Raw genomic sequence first — 5,779 nt, 5'->3', positions numbered from 1 at the left:
AAATTACTTACTTCTTTTTTATCCTTTTTCATGAAGCTTTTGGAGAAATTTCTCTTCAAAATGTGTGACTAAATGAAGAAGAAAAAAACATGAGTCCTGAGAAATTGAGGTCAAGCATGAGAGATATATGAAAGAAATTCCACAGTCAAGGGGAAGCATAGATAGTAATTTGTTCAGATTAGAAGAGGAGGATGGATGGTTTCAAGAGAAAAATCCTACATTAAAAAGAAGTATATGAAAGATTATTTGATAGGTTTAAATAGTAGGAAATCTATTGAGAAACTTTGCAGAACTATTGGAAGGGGTAGAAAACTTAACTCCTGATTCAAAGAAACAAAGTAAATGAAAAGAAGAAAGCAATGATTAACTCCAGGAAAAATTTTAAAGTGCAGATAAAGAGCCTACGTCTGTACCATTTAGCTCAGCAATGAAAAAGGTTTCCAAAGTCATAATAATAATTCTAGCTACGGATTTTAAAAATTGAGTTATAACTATATTGGGTTGATATGTGAATTGTAAGGGGAATGTAAAAGAACTAAACGTTCCATCTTTGCTGAGGGTGCTTCAGGGTGTCTTTAAGAGTCAGTAGCATGGCAGAAGACAGCAAGACCAAAATCATGAACTAACAGACTGCCCCTTTTGACAACCACTTCCCCAACCAGAACCAGATTAGGAACTGCTGCCAGAACCACTGGGACTTTCACCACTGTGAGAAGGCAATGACTGTTAAGGGGGTGGTGATGTCTCCCCGTGCAAATGGTACCTGCGTGTGGACAAGTCCCTCTGCCCCATATCCTGTGTGTCAGCCTGGACCACCACAGGGCAGAAGGCAAGTTTCCTGCGAAGATCTGAACAGGGTGGTGAAGGAGGACCTGAGTACATGGTGATTCCAACTCTGGGATCCTGAATCATGGCCTAGCCAATGATAAATACTCATTGGAAAAGTGAAAAAAAAAAAAAAAAGGAAAGGAAAGGAAAGGAAAAAAAAAAAGAAAAGAAAAGAAGAAAAAAGAACTAGAGGTTTTACCTACTTTAACATAAAGTAAATATAAAATATCTAAAAATAACACACCAAAAGCTATCAATGCTTTGAAAGGATTTAGGAATATGTAAGCAAACACCACAAAGTAGTTTATTTTTTTAATTTTTTTTCAAAGTAGTTTAAAAGTTCAAAATAATTGCCTTTAAGTAGTAACAAGAGCAAGGAAACTGAAAGGAGGTGACATCTGGTTTTATTTGTTAAAACTTTTTAAAATTATGTGTCTATGTTATTTGGATAATAGTAAAAAATGTTCAGTATCATAACAATGTTAAAGGATATTTAACATGGTTGACCATATAGCTATACACAGAGAGTGGAAAACAACACAGCTAACCATCCTATTTTAAACCGGCCCATCATCTGTTAGTGAATCACCAGCAATTTAATTCCATAAACACGTTTTCTCATCAAGTTTCCCATCTCAGCCACAAGCATAAATCCAAATTGTTTAGGAGTTTTCAATCTGGTAAATGTTGACAGAAGTCTCAGGATAGTTCTATAAGATATTTATTAGTAAAACAAGGAAGAAACATATGTCCATTTCTTTTGAGGGTATTACATAACATATGTCTTTCTGGTATATTTGTCAATGATGAACCATCAATAAGAATGTTCTTTTTCCTTATTAGTGATATTCCTACACTGCCAAGGGATCTGCTGATCAACCTGCCAGACAAAATACTCCAAATATATTACATTCATTTCTAGTTAAGTTTATTTTTTAAAGTTAGTATATGCCTGGGGCACCTGGGTGGCTCAGTCAGTTAAGCATCAGCTTAGGTCATGATCTCACAGCTCAAACTCATGGTTCCTGAGTTTGTAAGTTCAAGGCCCACATCACCATCTGGCTCTCTGCTGTCAGCACAGAGCCCACTTAAGATCCTCTCTCCCTCCCGTATGTGCACACTCATGTGCTCTCTTGCTCTCTCTCTCAAAATAAACATTTAAAAAAATAGTAAAATAAAAGTTAGTGTATGCCCAAACCTCAAGCAAATCAGTTACCTATTATTATTTCTTTTAATCACTATAATCTTGTGAGATAAACATTCTACCAGAGGCTCAAAGTTATATAACCATCCATGGTAACTCAGTTGGCTTGGAACACAGCCTGGTTGTTGTGTCACTTGCTCAGAAGACGGTAGCAATCTTTTTCTAATCAGTATTTAATGTTATAAGGTTTCCAAATATTTGTTGGGTAATCTAGATCTGTACTTTAATGTCAACAGAGATTAAATGTTCCTTTTACTCAGAAGATTTATTAAATCTGATTTGATATATTTAGTCTGTTTATGCCTCTGTTTACCAACACATTCAGATCTAAAGAAGCAAGAACATGGCTAAAGGAATATTCAGTTTTTAATAGAGTTCAAAACTAGTTTCTATCCGCTAAAGTATCTAGAGGAACATAGAGTGATGTCTGCAGCTTACTCTGAAAATCAGATGGATGGGTGAAAATTTTTTAAAAAAACATAGCTATATACAGGATAAAACAAGTCTAGTAAATGTTGATTGTAGAAGAACAGATGTTTACTGTAAAAGTGTTTTAGCCTTTCTATTTTATATTTGAAAACTTTCATAATAAAATATTGGAGAAAAAACTAATAATTTAGATCACACTATCTAACAGAAATATAATGGGAGCTACAAATTTGAGTCACAAATATATTTTCACATTTTCTGTAGCCATATTAAAAAGTGAGAAAAATAAACAGGTAAAATTAATGTTAATAATATGTTATTTAACTTAATGCATCCAAATATTATTTTTAACATGTAATCAATAAAATGTTATTAATGAGAAACTTAATATTCTTTTCATAGTAAGTCTTCAAAATCTAGTGTGTATTTTCAACTTAAAGCACATCTCCGTTTAGGGTAACCACATTTTTTACATGCTAAATACATATGACTGTTGGCTGCTTTATTACCAGTGCAGATCTCCAGATAAATACACTTGCTATCATGTTTATAAATTTATGTTAAGCACCTGCATAAAGCAAATACAGGAAAAGAGAAAAATAATTTCACAGGAGAATTATAATGTAATTAATTGTGACCATTTTGCAGTAAATCTCTTGGATAAAAAAAAATGTACCTAAAAGTTTTATATGTTTCAAAACATATATTCTAATAAGATTCTTCTGCTTATTCTTTTTTTTTTTTTTTTTTTTTTTAAATTTTTTTTTTCAACGTTTTTTATTTATTTTTGGGACAGAGAGAGACATAGCATGAACGGGGGAGGGGCAGAGAGAGAGGGAGACACAGAACCGGAAACAGGCTCCAGGCTCCGAGCCATCAGCCCAGAGCCCGACGCGGGGCTCGAACTCACGGACCGCGAGATCGTGACCTGGCTGAAGTCGGACGCTTAACCGACTGCGCCACCCAGGCGCCCCTCTTCTGCTTATTCTTGAGAGTAAGAAATAATCTATTTGACAAGTGAATATGGACTTTTACATCACATTTTTAAAAACTACAATTCTTGCTTCCCTCTACTCGTCTTTCTTTTCCATAATTATATAAATAATAGTGCACCTAAACAGTGGAATAATAGTGGGAAAAACCCACCTTTTTTCCAAATCATAAAAAATAGTTTGCAAAAAAAAAAGGAAAGAAATATTTTTGCTAGATTTGTGGCATTTTTTCAACATTTTCGTTGTTTTTCTCTTTTAAACCTCTGCTGTAATAACATACTTTTTAATACTAATATTCAGCACACCCCAGAAATAAAATTAGGAAGACAAATACTGACACTGTATTAGATGATACAATTTCTCTGTTGTTTAAGACCAGTAGCTTTCTGGAAAAGTTGGAATTTCTGATTAGAAATAACTCAACCATTGATCTTTCTCTAGAGCATGAGACTATTACCCAAAATCGTAACAATCATCAAAATAAAAAATCTCTTCTGCAATACATCTAAAGGGAAAATTTTAATGAAGAGTTTTTGTCCCATAATTCCTTAATGGTTTAAAGCAAATATGATTATAGTTCCCAAATTTCTTACTAACTGAGAAATATCAATCTTGAAATAGATTAGAGTAATATGATATACTAAGATTAATATGATTTAACCAATTAAATGGGCTTTATAGATAGAAATGCATTAGGAGACCAAGTACATCTCCATTAGATCTGAAGCTAAAGGCAGACTCTATCCAGTTGACTGGATGGATGCTAGGGTACAAAGGCCCAGCATTTGGGACAAGTCTGAGGTGCCATCTCAGCTCCAGAGTTCCCTGAAACATCATTTCTTGTCTCTGCACACAGTGCAAGCTCTCCCTCTGTCCAAACCTGCTTTCTTCACTCTCTTCTGAGAGCACTTTCCAATAAACTTACTGCATACAAATGTTCCTCTCAGACTAATTCTGGCCAATGAGCTGTGAGCTTATGTGGTAAGTCATTTCCACCCTAGACATTTAACCATATGAGTGCATTCTTCAGTCTCTCTTTTCCTTCTGCTGACACCTCACATATCACCTGTTCCAAATTATATAGCTACAGGCAGTGAGACCTAGTCAGGTGGTGACTGTGTGGAAGAGAACTTCTCTCAACCTTGCCTCCTATTAACCTATAATAGATAAGCAAGGTGAGAGACAAACCGTTATGTTATTCTGCAAAGCCTAGCCTCTCTTGACTAATATAGTGTCCATAAACATCCCTTCTCTTTGGGGTAATATAATTTCTTGAGAATAAATGAAAGTCAATCAATTTCATGGGATGAATTTCTCTACACAGAATGAACCCAGAACTTCAATGCTATTCATGTTGATCACTAAGAAAACATTCCCCCCACCACATTCTTACCTTTCTTTTCTTACTTTTGAGTTTTCAAAATATTATAGTGAAAAATGTTTGGAATTTTTTTATTTAAATTTGGTAATTCCAGATTTAATTAACTTTAGTAAGAAAAAAAAATGGAGATATACTACCTTGTAGAGTGATTATGAGGATGAGATAATGTATTTGAAAATCACTAGTACATTGTAGACAATAAACCTTAGTTTCCTTTTTGTCTTCCTTTCCGGTAATAAAAAAAATGTCAGTTAAATTTAGCATCACTTAAGTTTTACCAACTTGATAGGGTGTTTCCACATGGATAATCTCAAAAGAAAGATCCTCTGAAATTCAGAGTAAATAAAGCAATTAGTCCCGGACACCAAGGGCATGGTTTATTTCACAAGTGAGTAAACAGTGTCTGGGTTCTGCTATTTATAAGTAGAAGTTCAGACTGAGATTTGCAAGTAAAATTAATTGCAATTTTCAATTATTTCCTCCCCATTTTTTTTCTCTTACTGTGAAGTAATTCAAGTTCTTTACCTTTTACCCTGTTGTAGAATACTTCTGCATTTAGACCAATAGGCTGATGGTTTAGAATTGGTTTTGAGTAAGAGTTGCAAACTGAAATGATAATGAGGGCAAGAAAGACAATGAGTAAAGTGAGTCAGGTTTAAGAAATAAAGAAAATTAATACATGGTTCTCTAAGTTATCTTTAACTTTAAATGGCTCCCAACATCCAGATCACAGTCTTTAAATACCAATCCTCACTCAAAGGAGCCAGGATTCCTGAAGTCTATGTCTGGGCTAAAAATGTACATGATGAGATTGGAACAGTTTGTCCAACAAGTAACAAAGGAATTTTCAAAGTTCACTAGGGTGAATCCAAATGAAGTTAAAGACAGAAAAATATAAGCATCAGTAAGGACAATACCTCCTATGGATTGAGACATAAGAAATAT

At 34.2% G+C, this 5,779-nt stretch overlaps 1 pseudogene; it reads left to right on the top strand.

The window, feature by feature from the left end:
• Window positions 1-590: 590 nt before the first annotated feature.
• On the top strand, window positions 591-852 carry LOC131513499 (cytochrome c oxidase subunit 6B1-like; annotated as a pseudogene).
• Window positions 853-5,779: the final 4,927 nt, after the last annotated feature.

The sequence above is a fragment of the Neofelis nebulosa genome, chromosome 6 (assembly GCF_028018385.1).
Source record: "Neofelis nebulosa isolate mNeoNeb1 chromosome 6, mNeoNeb1.pri, whole genome shotgun sequence".
Classification (NCBI taxonomy): domain Eukaryota; kingdom Metazoa; phylum Chordata; class Mammalia; order Carnivora; family Felidae; genus Neofelis; species Neofelis nebulosa.
This window is presented reverse-complemented; position numbering and strand designations above follow the sequence as displayed.